General features: G+C 39.8%; 1 protein-coding gene across 1 annotated transcript in view; it reads left to right on the top strand.

Annotated features, from left to right (window-relative positions):
* Positions 1–7352: 7352 nt before the first annotated feature.
* phc2b (polyhomeotic homolog 2b) overlaps positions 7353–14563 on the top strand; it is a 32158-nt gene continuing 24947 nt past the window's right edge. Inside the window, exon 1 of the mRNA XM_084033393.1 lies at positions 7353–7485. The gene's annotated coding sequence lies outside the window, so the exon portion shown is untranslated. The remainder of the gene's footprint in view (positions 7486–14563) is intronic.

Genomic DNA, 14563 nt, shown 5'->3' with positions numbered 1-14563 from the left:
TAGGTCGAACCGATGCAAACGTGTCTGGAGGTGCAGAGCGGCTCTGATGTCCCGCCTCCACAGTTCCTGTCAGGTCACCTCATTTAACCTCCGACACACACACACACACACACACACACACACACACACACACACACACACACACACACACACACACACACACACACACACACACACACACACACACACACACACACACACACACACACACACATTACAATAATGATAATAATCAAAGAGAGCACCCATGACATAATCTATACCAACAATCAGCTGCTATCTACCATATTTGCTTCATGTTACGGAAAATAAAATGCATGAAAGTGTTTCTAATCTCATTTCAAATAAATGTTTATGTTCAGTGAAAATCTTAATCTCCGACTTTCATAAAAGGATAAAATATTTACACATGACACATGACCGTAAAACCTGTGTTTTCTTTTCTTTTTCGGTCTGTGCAGCTTTGACGTATCAGGATGTTTTGTTTTTTTCCCTCATCATTTCTGAGTAATGTGACACCCATTTCTCTTTACTAAAAATACTTGAGAAAACGTCTAAGCAAGCAGGAGCATTCTCTATGTAATATGCAAACTCAAAAACAAACTATTTTGTTTCCTTTCCAACGAGCTGAATTTCATTTTCTGTTTTGTTTAAAAGATAAATAAAATAGAAACATATGTATCTGTGCAGACTAGGACAAGGAAATATATTCTTGATCTTTTTATTTTAATCTTCTTGTTTTTATTAGAAGTAATTGTCAGAACATTCATTCAAAAAGGAGTTTCTGAAAGGGGTTTAATGTCCGGTGAAAAATGAGGATTTAACATGTAATCTCACGTCCAACAGAATAGAAACAGTGAAAGATTAAACGGCGGGTTGCGTCACTGGAAAGAAGTTACGTGGGCCATGAATGAGAGGTATTTAGCAAGTAGACGGGCAGGAAGCAGTGTAAAACATTCTTTAGACATTCAGCTGCACAAATAATACTCAGCGTGGGACAAAGTGAAGCGTAATCACACTCAGTGATCGACGTTTTCACGTATATGAGGTTTTTTAATTTCTTCAATACAATATGCTGACAACTAAAGAAGGAAATTGAGTAAATGAGTGAAAGGCAAACCATAAAGGCAAAGCAGAGACAAACATGGGGCCATTCATCGGGCAGTGAAACACCCGATGAAAACACTGGAGCCTTGTTCCTCCCCACACATCACTGCACACCACCCGCCATGTTGGAATCTCGATGGCAACAATCCTATTATTTTGATCGGGTGTGAGGAAATTGAAGTAATGAGCATATGCGATGTACTCTGCTGTTCAGGTTCCTCCCGAAGAGGCTGAGACGCGTTTAAGCCGCTGTGAGAAATCAGCTACAAGTGCTGAGGTAAAGAACCACTTGCAATTATGACAGAATAAAAGCAAGGAGATACAGGTATGAGTGATCAGAACGGGATGTGATGCAGAGGAAATCCTCCGCAACAGGATGCCTGAGTCTTAATTCATTTTGACATGTCAAGAACGGCAACTGGATGGCAATAAAAAAGGTCATTTCTTGGTGGAATTATCAGTCGAAGCCCGTCTTCCCCGCTTCATGAGTGTAAATAAGTGGTAATATGGGTGTAAGCGCGCCATGTCGACATTACAGGAGGCCTGTAATTCCCAAATCATTGTTGTGTGAAGTCTCTCTCATGCAGCAGGGAGGGGATGTCTGCTGGGCCGAGTCAGACTAAATATCCTTCCTCACAATAGTCATCCCTGCTGTACAAACACCGAGTGAGACAAACCAGAGATCTGCACAACAATGAGGAGAAAAACACAGCGTCATTCTTTGAACTAATAAGCAAACTTTGATGGGAGAGGCCAGCGTTGTCGTCACCCCCCATCCTCCCCCCTCCGTGCCCTTTCATACAGAAAAATTAAGTTTAACAAAAAAAAGGTGGAGGTTTGGTCTCTCTCTTTGAAGAGAATAATAAAAGCAAACACGAGAGGTCCAACCAGAGAGGAAGCGACCGCACGCAGCCTTTTGATTTCAGGAATTTTCATTGTTTCAGAGGAACAATCGACCTGGAAGCTATTTTAAACACCTTTTTACTGAGAGAGGCTTGGCGTAGAACTGAGACAACTGGTCCAACATGTATTTTACAAATGTTTATATACACGCATGAACATGTGATTATTAAAAGGAGAGAGAAGTCATGGATTTTGGGCGTCCTGTTCACACTATTTTTCCAAAGAAGACCACATGATACTCCACTACGTATAAAAACAACGGGGGAAATCACCCTCACTTAGTCATTTATGTGTAGTGAAGTGTCTGATGATGCACATCTGTAGTTGGATTATGTGTCTAGTCTTTGGTTATGATCATTTTCTTAATTTGAATGTGTTGAAATGATTGTAAGTATGTAAGTGTGAGCCTGAGCAGAGAGCAGGCAGTGTGGTGGCTCCCCCTAGTGGCAGACAAATGCAAGCACATCAAACGACTTAAAATAGACTAATATGGAGAGAACAATGATTTCTGTTCAGTAAAGACTGGAACATACCATCAGGAGTACGTGGCTTAAAATGAACAACTCGTAAAAAACAAAAGGGGCTGACTCCTTCTCTCACTATAGTGCCCTTAAGCAAGGCATCGACATCAGCAGCTACTCTGGGTACTGTGATTTCAGTAGGGAGAGGGGGGGGGGGGGGGGGGGGGGGGGGGTTTGAGAGGGGAATTCCTGAGAATGATGCGTCCCAAGCGTTATCTGCATGAATAAATGTAATAAAAACACTCCCTTTAACAGCAGTTTAATGGTTTACTTGTGTTTTTGTGTTCATTTCCTGTCTTGATTGTGTGACTCACTGAAATGCATCACCATGCAACCTCAACATACAAATAACTAACATGTTGTTTTGTTAAAGAGACCACGTTCAACCAGAAGGCAGAAGTAGATTCTTTTTATTCCTCAAATTCAACTTGTCTTTAGGTTTTACTCTGCACACAAACGATCCATGTGGTTAAAGTGGATAGATCAGTCTGAGTTACATCCTAAATAATCCGGCCTCTGTTGAAATGTTCACACAGGGAACATTCAATCAGCGTGACTCATCAGGGGAGAGAATGATTCACGCTGCATCAATGGCAAGCAGCAAAGATTTCAATGTGTGTGATTAAAACAAACTAAAAAATGATAAGAAAAGACATATTGCATTATAATTATAAGAAAGTCGTATTAAAGTCAGATTTAAAGTCAATCGTCATACTTAAAATGTAATTTCACCCCCCAGGTCTGAGCTTATACTTCTACCCATGTGGAGAATGGAACTAAATCAAAATTTACATTACTAGATGAATAAATGAATATGCCACTAAGTGTACCAAAAATAATATTAAAAGTAAATGTAGGCATGGACTAATTAATAAAATGTGTAACAAATGAATATATCTGTTTTTGTTTGCCTCTATCTATTTACATTTCTATTAATTGTTGGATTTATCTACACTCATTTTCTCATTATTTATTTTCATTAATTTTGACATTTTATATTTAATTTAATAATTTAATTTGTTTTTATTAATTAATTTATGCATTTATTTTCTATTGCATTTTAACCCAAATTTCTTTCCTCAAAGTTTTTTATTTAGGTATTATTTTCTGACATTTATTTTTTACAACTCATTATGCTTCATCATGCAAATAAGGGGGCTGCCCTTCAAAGTGTGTAGCTGTGGGTCTAAGAAAGGAGGGGGGGGGGGGGGGGGGGGGCTGATTAGTGGGCGTTAATTTGTTATTTCATGACGAAGTTAAGTCCCATCGACAGATTAGTGCCGATTTAAAACACTAGATGGCATTTTTGAGCCAATTTCAACCATGAAATGTCAATATTGACATAAGCAGTAATGTGTTTCATCAAAGTTGGCTTTAAAAAACATGTAAGTTAAAGAGTAAGCCAATCAGGTCCAGATGTAAACTGATTTCTTGCCTATTGACGAACTGTTTTGAACCTTAATACCGGTCTATCTTCCACTTTGGTTTAATCCCTTTATCTGATTTTACTCAGAGGAAGTCACGTTTCCTGCGTACAGTTAGTTTCAGCAGATTTCAGGACATCTTTGTACGTTTCATGTAATATATCAAAATAAAAAGGAATAACAGAAAAAGTGCTTACCCTGCTTCAAATATTCACAATATCCTCCGTAGTAAAAAACCAACAACAACCATGTTGTGTTTAATTGTCCCTGAAGAGACGACTGCATCCCAGTTGAAGTCATTTCTGCTAACTCACAGTTTTCAGTTTCCTTTCAAAGGTCTACTTCCTGTTTTCCCATCACCTGATTGATAACGTAATGAAGAAATCTGGCTCAGAAATGCTGACTCGTCATAAGATTTAAGGCCGATTTCTTTAACCTTAAGATGAAATCAAAGCAAGTAACGGAAAGGCTATTTAAAATAGATCTCCCCCGTCTTCCCCATGATTTAAACCACTAAATCTTAACAAACTTAACAAAACATATTACACAGTGACACGGTATATTTCACCAGCAGAAATAATTCTTTCAGCTACTGGCATGTGCAACATCCAACACTATTAGGATGAGTCTGAGGGCAGAATAAAGTCTGCCCTCAGACAGACACACTGTATACAAACACCTGGCAAAGCACTGAAAAACCCTGCTGTGGTCGTTACCACGGCGATAATTTCACCACGATGCCACACAAACTCCCACGGTGATAATACCAGCGTTGCTGTCGTGGTTGGTAGAGATGAAAAAAAGAACAAACCACTAAGAGGTTCAAGCACAAGCTCATACAAGTAACAAAATATGTCTTTAAAATGATAAAGAATGAACTGAAATGCAAAAAGAGACACAGACACTGAAAAAGAGTTATGAAATAAGATGTTTCGGCCCCGGTGAATGAGTTCCAGGTTTGAGATAGAGAACGACCTTGTTGCAACGGAGGATCAACCGAGCTGAACGGGAGCCCACATAAATATTCCATTAGGATTCTCGTGTATTATCTACACATTACATCTGGCCCCATTATACTGTATAAACACCGCTTTGCTAGGTATGTTCCAGCCCAGCGGAGCAGAGGGTTGGAAGGCAGCGTTACCTCTGCGAGGGCATTAATATCACGCCGTCCACCCGGCTGCGAGGCCACGACGGCGACGCGTCTCTGGGGATTCACCAAGTTACTGGAACGACTGCGTTCATGCTGCTGCGAGGCGCCGGGGGAGCTATGAAAGAGCACATAATTAACTCAAGGGCCAACCAAATAAGTCATATTCTGATAAATTATTCAACGCACCCCCCTTCCACCCCCACTGCTCATATTGCAAGCAGCACAATAACACTGAAACATTAGCAATTTGCTGTCCATTTCATCAGCGCCGCTTGGCCATTTCCATGTGAACGTGCAGTGTTTGAATCCTTGAATACGAGGGAGGATGGGTCAGTGCAGGACGACCAGTCATTTCAACATAAACAGAGAGAGAGAAACCTTTTTCTTTGTTGAACACACTGGACCAATTATGTCCAAAGGATCTTAAAATTAAGGTTCTGTGAATGACGTGCTCATTTTCATCGTTTCCTCTCGATATTGACACCAAAATAAAAAATAAAACAAGCTTTACACTTTTTATATTTACCCCACTTTGTGTTACACCTACTGCACAGCAATCCCCTTTATTTTATCTGATGTCAGTTTTGCTGATACTATGTCCAAATGTTAACAAGATATTAAATATAATATACTTATATCTGTACACATAGTAGTTCAAACGTGTGTTTATTATGTTTATGATACTATGTCTTTAGTATTTACAATGTCATTGTCCTGTGCTTTTTTTGCTAAATTCCTTGTATGAGTTTATTTGGCCAATAAAGCTGATTCTACAACTACTACTACTAAAATAACAACTACTACTTCGAATACTACTACTACTACTACTACTACTACACTACTACTACAATAACAACTACTACTACTACTAAAATAACAACTACTACTTCTAATACTACTACTACTACTACTACAATAACAACTACTACTACTACTACTAGTAGTACTACTACTACAATAACAACTTCTACTACTACAACAACAACTACTAAAACTACAACTACTACAATACTACTACAACAACAACAACAACTACTACTCCTACTACGATACTACACTACTAAAACAACAAAAACAACTACTACAACTACTATCACAACAACAACTACTCCTACTACTATACTACACTACTAAAACAACAAAAACAACTACTACTACTACAACTACTACTACTACTACTACTATCACAACAACAACAACTACTCCTACTACTACTATCACAACAACAACAACTACTCCTACTACTATACTACACTACTAAAACAACAAAAACAACTACTACTACTACAACTACTATCACAACAACAACAACTACTCCTACTACTATACTACACTACTAAAACAACAAAAACAACTACTACTACTACAACTACTACTACTACTACTACTATCACAACAACAACAACTACTCCTACTACTACTATCACAACAACAACAACTACTCCTACTACTATACTACACTACTAAAACAACAAAAACAACTACTACTACTACAACTACTACTACTACTACTACTATCACAACAACAACTACTCCTACTACTATACTACACTACTAAAACAACAAAAACAACTACTACTACTACAACTACTACTACTACTACTATCACAACAACAACTACTCCTACTACTATACTACACTACTAAAACAACAAAACAACTACTACTACTACAACTACTACTACTACTATCACAACAACTACTACTATAGTAGTATTAGTTGTTGTAGTAGTAGTAGTATACTACTACTACTACTACAACAACTAATACTAATACTACAACAACAACTAATACTACTTCTACTACTACTACAACAACAACTACTACAACAACAACTACTATACTTCTACTACAACAAACACTACAACAACAACAACAACAACAACAACAACTTCTACTACTACAACAACAACTTCTACTACTACAACAACAACTTCTACTACTATTGCTAATTCTACTTAAGTAAAGGGATCTGATCACCACTGTACTGTAGCTACCTTGCAAATACAGTGTAAGGGGTTAAATCCCCTGTGTTGCCATGGAGACGAAGGCAGCGCTCGCCACTTGACAGGCGCATGGAACAGGCGACGAGGCGCGCGGGCATGAGGGCTGAAGGGGGGAGGCGGGGGGTTGATTGACAGCGGCGAGGGGGCGGGGTAACCTCGTATCCTCCTCTATCCATTGGTCGGCTACGCGTCACGTTGCCAGTTTGGAATGCAAATGAAAAAGAGTTGGCTCCCTGGCCCACCCCTGCTCAGCTCGGCTCGGCTCTCTCGCTGCTGCCCGCTCCGAGCCACACCATCCGGGAATGGAGTAGAATATCTGGGGAGGGGGGCATCCAGAAAGAGGAGCGAGGCGACGGAGCTTCAGCGATAACGGTAAGTGCGACGTCGGGCTTGATTCGTGGCACGGGGTGTCACGATCGGCGTGGGGGGGGGGGGGTCAGTCACCGTGTGTGTGTCGGAACGCGTGAAGTTAATCGCACGAGCTAACGTCTTCTCGGGGCCCCAAAACAACAACAACAGCAGCGTTAGTTTCTAGCTAGCTTGCTAACGTGGTTTTAACGGTCAAGTTTAGCCTCCGGTTAGCTCGTTAAGAACACACGCACGTCAATGTGGTGACGAGTAACGAGCAGCTCTCACGTTAGCTGACGTTGTAACGGGATTCAGTACGGGGGGGGGGGGTTGTTGTGTTTAAAGTGTTTAAAGTGAGCCAGGTGCTTTTCTGGAGGGACTCTGGTACCTCAGGTCACGGAGGAGGAAGAGGAGGAGGAGGAGGAAGAGGGGTTATTTTTGATCCGTTCAGGTCAACAGTGGAGCTGGAATAGTGCAGCCATGTCCTTCCATTGACCTGCGTGTGGTCGAAATAACAACACTATATTAACACTGGATTTAGACCCGTGTGTGTGTGTGTGTGTGTGTGTGTGTGTGTGTGTGTGTGTGTGTGTGTGTGTGTGTGCGCGTGTGTGCTGCAACTAAACTAGGCATGGAAACGTTTTCATCCCGACAAACATTATTGCGATTCACGATAATGTCCAGATGATCATCAAAATGTGCTTTAAAAACTATAAAAATGGCATTTAAACATACTGTTATTACAATTATGTATTGCATCACAGAGAAGACACTTTATTGTGAAAAATTGCATTCTGTACTTTTTATATATATATTTTTTTAGATGTCAATCATTCTAGGCGCTCCTGGCGATATTTACAATTACCCCGATAATGGAAGTTCACCATGATTAACTTATGTTAATGAGTGTTATCGTCCTATCCTATATCGTCCCATCACTAGTTGCAACTAACTTATTTATTTTCCCCCCATCATCGATTAATATGTTCTTTTCCCTCTTGCTTTAATCACTTTATGAGAAATTTAAAAACCGCCCGTGACCATTTTCCAAGAATGCAAAACAACAAAGTCAAACAGCTTGTTTTATCCAACCGATAGTCTGAAAAGCCAAGGTTGAGTTACATTGATTGTTAGATTAACATGCGTTTCTGTGCATCTGCAAATGATGTCACATCGCTGCAACATTGACCTGATCAGTCAAACCGTCCACATCATCAATAAGCAGACAACCAAACTACTACACACAAAGACAAATAATCATTGCAAACCATCAATAGTGGGTAGGTTTTCCCACCAAAATGATCTATAATAGTTCTAAACATCCAGGCTGCTGGTACAGAGAAGAAAACCCACAAACTGTGGTCCACACTCACATGCCTCCCTCACACACACAACCACAGATATTTAAATGAGCAAGAAAAGTAATGCAATAAAGAACATTTGATTAAGGCAAACTTTAACGATTTTAATGATGAATGCTTTTTTGCATATCTGTATGAGACCACAGAGAGGTGGTAAACCAGCCTTTTCAAAGAGATATGTTTAATGAATCACAACTTTGTGTTAATGAACACACATACACGTTAAATTAGTCTCTTTTTTCCTTCTCGTCAATTAAACAAACAGAATGTCCACTAGCCTTTCACATTACTATGTCATAAATGGGCTACAAATAGAACAATACGAACATCCAGGCTGCCTCGTGTGGCTCAAAGGTGTACTGCAGTCATGTTCAATTCAACACTGCTGGAGAAATTCTGCACATTTATTTGGCGACCCCAATAAAATGTCCTGCCATCCAGATGCAAAGCACCTACAATTGTTGCTTTTGGTATCACCTTCACATTTTTTCCAGCAATTTGCTTATTGCAAGAACAAAAAGCAGCAACAAGATACAGTGAAAAGACTCATAGATGTCATTAAGTTAAGTGCTTTATAACAGGGGCGATGCTCACTTTATCCTCTAAAAAGCAAACTTATTGTAATGCAGAGTGACACCTGAGATCACACAGCGTAAGGAAAATTAGCCAGAGACCATCACTTGACAATCACGAGCTGTCGTGTGCGGTTTATCTCAGCGTAATGAAACGGTTGACTTGTTTATTTCATGAGGGAGTGCGAGTCACACCTGGTGTTTTGTTTGGATGTATTCGCACGCGAGACGCGACGCTCCCTCATCCTCACCCGCATCACTTTCTCTCGCTTCACCGCATCCAGCCGAGAACCATTAGAGACGAGCGTGAGCAGCGGCGGGGAGGCGTGACGCGTTGCCAGAAATAGTTGGATAGCTGATCTTACCTGGGCATGCTTTAACGTCTGGGAGATACTCACCAGATGCGTTCCGTATGTGTGCGAGGTGCCAGGTTCAGTCACGGTGGAGATCTCGATGTGGAAAGTCGAATCGGTCCGGGGGCGTCGGATCCAAACTGGCACAGTCACCGTTTCTCAGATGAGGGCTTGAATCCCTTTCTTGGTTGTTGCCATACATTGGAGTACTGGTATGCGTGTGTGTGGGTGTGTGGCTCTGAAACATGAAAGGAACCACAGCATATAATTACACGTTATGGACTTCATTATTATTCCCATTAAATTAACTTAGCAGTTGACGTGATGCAAACAATCATTCAACCACAAGCTGCATAACCCAAATTATGAACTACAATGACTCCCATGCAGAGCATAAACAGGGAACCCAAATAACAGGTTTAACTCCATATCAACGATACATGCACGCCTGGATTAGTAAAACCGGCCCACGACTGTATGTTCAGCTCAATCATGGCAATGAACAGCAATTAACCACTTGTTTGAAATACTTCCAAAAAGGTTACTAACGAAAAGCTATGATTTAGAAGCCATTCAAAATGTACAGTAGGACTATTAAAAAATAAGACATTTTGCCACAATAAAACCTTCATTTTCTGGCTCAGAGAAAAACAAATCCATGACTGATAACATTGTGACATGAAAAGAGGCTTTTCTATATCTATCAGTACGACACAGACAGGCGGAGCAGCATGACATTTATACTTAATTTATATTCCCGTGCATGCTGATCAGTGTAACCCAATCCAATATACTATTGATGCAAACGTGGTTTTCTCAGCACCCTCGATCTCACTCGTCACGACGAGTGCAGCGGACGTTTCTGGACTTCATCCAACAGTTTAGGTGGTGTAGCAGGGAATATATTTTTTGCAGTATTCCTCATATTTGGCCCCCCTTTTTAAAAGGGTATGGGACATAGATCTTTATTATCTCATGTTCTGAAAGAAAGAATGTGTAATCTGGAGTGTGTATGTCAGAAATGGTAGCCAATAAACACAAATTAGCATTAATTTATAAGGCTAGAAAGGGGTTGAGTGTGATGTCCTACTTCATAAAAAGGTTATTAGTAAATACATCCTTGCAGATATCACAAGTTACTAGAAAGTTATGAGTCTCCTGCTTCTCTGTTGTCCTTCAATCTTTCATAATTCCCCTTTTTTTTGCCCGTCACATCCAAATTCAAAATAGGCCTTGGAGGAATAACCTTAAAACATTTTGAAAAACTAACTCAATAAGACACTTATTATGTTAGAATTCATTCTCATGCGTCTCAGAGGAATCAGTGACCTACTCAGTTAAATTAAAGCGATGATGCGTTCAATGTAATCTTGTAAAGTGTAAAATGTTTAGTTTTTTTTTAAGAGAAACTCCAATAAATACAGTTGTTTGAAGATGTTTTCACAGCAAAATAACAGGCAAATTAGAATACATTAAAATGACTAAACGCCAAGAAGGTTTTTTTTTAATTAAAGCCAGTATTTAAATAAAAATACAATCATTTATTTCCTAATCATCACTGGTCGTGTGTTTCATGCAATAAAAAACCTCTGTAGATGACGGTAACAAACAGCAGTTGAAATGAGTTTTCGGAACGGCAGTGAAATAAAACTTGTATGTAATTATATAGTTCTTAGAAAAGAAAATTCGGAAAACAAAATTGGCCACAAAAAACGCAATTGTTGCATGTGTTTGTGATGAAGGCAGCGACGTTTGTTTTTTCTGTGCTGCCGCTCATCTCGGCTCGTGCCCGACCTATTTCTTCTCGTCTGGGTGTGATCGACGCCTGAGAGCGAAGCCTCCGATGGAACAGTGTCACTAATCTGCAAGCTTTGCCAGAACTATTTAACTGTGGTATTTATAGATCAGAGAAGGGGGATTCTTTCATTCCACCTCCTGTTCCAGTCTGTCTCTTTGCTTTTCTGTCTACTTATTTTTTATTCTTTTTAAGAGTCTAACAGTCCAGGCGATTTAGATGTTTTTATTTCTCGCTGGCTGGGGGCTTTATTAAATCAGCGAACATAAAAAAAGACCACGGTCAACTGGGGAGAGTCAAGTGAAAGTGTTTTGTATCACAGCATGCGTCTATGTGTGTTGGATCGGTGCTCAGCACACTTAACCTGGAAAGCAGCCAGCGTCTCTTTGTGCCGGTCTACTCGGCCGTGGAGGGCCGGGTCCGTCTGAGTCAGATGGCTCAATTACGGATACCCCGACCAAATCTTGCCCCGGGATCAGAAGGGTATCTCTGTCTTACACGCTCTAACAAAAGGCATTGCCCCGCTGACTCTGTTTGGACACGACCCATCGACCGCCGTCGGCCTCGGGGGATGACCCCAGCATCGCCATGGAAGCGCTGCGTTGCAGACATGTGGAGGCTGACTTGTTACTGTTGTGATTCACAGGGCGGTCCCTCTCATATATTACAAACTAACCACAATATAAATGACTGCTGCAGATATCAGTTGTATTCTGACTCGAATAGCTGGATCGGAAATCCTAAAAATGCTAGTCGGATACCATCGTTTTAATAAATAACAACAAACAGTACATTTACATCTATGTATCGTTAAATTATTTTTTACAACGTGATGAAAGGAACGTTGCCTTAAACAGTCAAGAATGATCGCCGTGTCTTCCACATAGTGAGGCGTACAGCTTGATTAATTAAACTCATATCAGTATCAGGGCAGAATCTGTGGATCCCTATATGTTGGATGTGTTCATTAGTTCAGCTTGATGACTACACTAAACTTTAGGCTCACTGAGCTCGGTAGCTAATGGTTGTTTCATTGTTTATTTAAAAAAGTTTAAAGATGTCCAAAAATAACTGCCCTCAGGGGTCAACATTGGTGCTTTTTCCCCAAACCAAGGGTCCTTGAACGCAACACTCAATTAACTATATTCAACTTACAATGATATAAAACAAATCCTCACACTTGAGAAGCTATTCATTAAAATGTGCAGTCGATTGACTAATTATTGAGGCACTTCATCGACCCGATAGAAATACAAACGTTGGGCGTGGTTGGTTTATTTTTTTTTATGCATGCTACATGGTGAATACAAGCATTGCATTAATACATTTCTCCCCCAGAGACCAATTCTTGAAATAACTAAAGGATGACAAATCTCCACTTACACTATCTGCTTTTTTTTTTTTTTTTTTATAAGAAATTTCAACCTGCTCGAACACTTTGTCCATAAAAATTAATGAGTCTGGCAGGCAGACACTACATCTCCCCTGTGTGATTTATAAACAGGCACTCCGCACCGACAATAATTAAAAGACACACAAACCCATTCAATTAATATATTCATCCCTTTTAAAGGAAGAAATTATCTGCTGTTTTTAAAAAAGGACACTGATGTTTAATTCATCAGCTCGTGTTTTTTCTGTATAATTTGTCCTTAAGTTGCTTTTGTGCCTTCATCACTATAGAGTTGGTTTATGTTCAAGCGTTGGTTGGCAGCGTCTTTGACGCAGGAATCTAAAAAACAAGGCTCATGTGGTGCCTAGACCTCTTTTTTATTATGATACTGCTCCCCCAGAAGAGCTTGCTAGCGTCAGTGTTATTAAATTTAATAATGAGCTTGTATGCTCTTTGAACAAAAGGAGGAGTGATTTTGATTTAAAGCCCCTTTGCTGGACGAGCCCTTACACTTCACTTCTGGTTATTCTGGTATCTCACAGGTCACGGTCCTGGTCCATCATCAGGCTGCTCATAGCCCCCTATTCCTGTTTTTTCGTCTTGTTTTGACCCCCCCCCCCCCCCCTCTCTGCTGTCAGCCAAGTGAGAGACTCGAGGCTTGTGGTTCTGGCAGCACCGCCAGCTAATCTATATGCTAATGAGAAGATAATAATCAATGAGGACCATGCATGGTTGGCCCCAATCAATAGCACATTGCACCAGCAAATGATTCAAATGGTTACATATCATACGGCCAGACAGTTGGGCGGCGTGTTAATGTGGCGGGGCAGAGCATAAGTATGCTATTATCCTCTGGTTTTATCTATCCTATTTCACAGAAATGAATTCTCTTGTCATTAAAGGGAGGTTTAGATTCAGCTTCAAAGCTATCCCATTTCAATTTTCAGAGGGGATCGCAATTTTCTATTCTTTATTGTTTTGCATTTTATTTCCATAACTGCTATAAATAGGCAGTTTGAAGGTTTTTTTCCTGCTGCATCTCGGCCTGGCCCTCATTGGCTTTAAAGTGGATATCTCAAAATGTTTTGTTTAAATGTCTGTTCACTCAATCTATCGCTGGAGGAAGTTACACAATGGTGATTGATCCTATTGATATATTTGCAGTATTTTATACTGGGTGTGGTGACACTCCTGGGGGGAAAATAAATATATATATATTTCTTTTATTATTTATTTATATATATATATATATATGTGTATATATATATATATATATATATATATATATATATATATATATGTGTATATATATATATGTATATATATGTGTATATATATATATATATATAGGGGCTAGAGCTTAAAATATATTTAAGCTCTAGCCTCAGTGTCGGTCCTGTCACATAATTGATGATGATTACTGTCCTGCTAGTAAGATAATGGGTTCAGTGTTCACTCTGGCCATAAGTCACTGCTCCTGTCCATCGCTGAACGTTATGACACAAAATTGGCCCACTTATTGCTGCCGGTTATTTGTGCTCTCTATAACCGCTTAAAACATCTCGGCCCTCAAATGTGAACCACTGAAATGGAGCCTTCAGTTTCCAAATGTAGACTAAACAAAATAA

Source organism: Eutrigla gurnardus (assembly GCF_963514095.1).
Source record: "Eutrigla gurnardus genome assembly, chromosome: 2".
Lineage (NCBI taxonomy): Eukaryota > Metazoa > Chordata > Actinopteri > Perciformes > Triglidae > Eutrigla > Eutrigla gurnardus.
The sequence above is the reverse complement of the archived record's forward strand: the minus strand, read 5'-3'. Positions and strand labels throughout refer to the sequence as shown.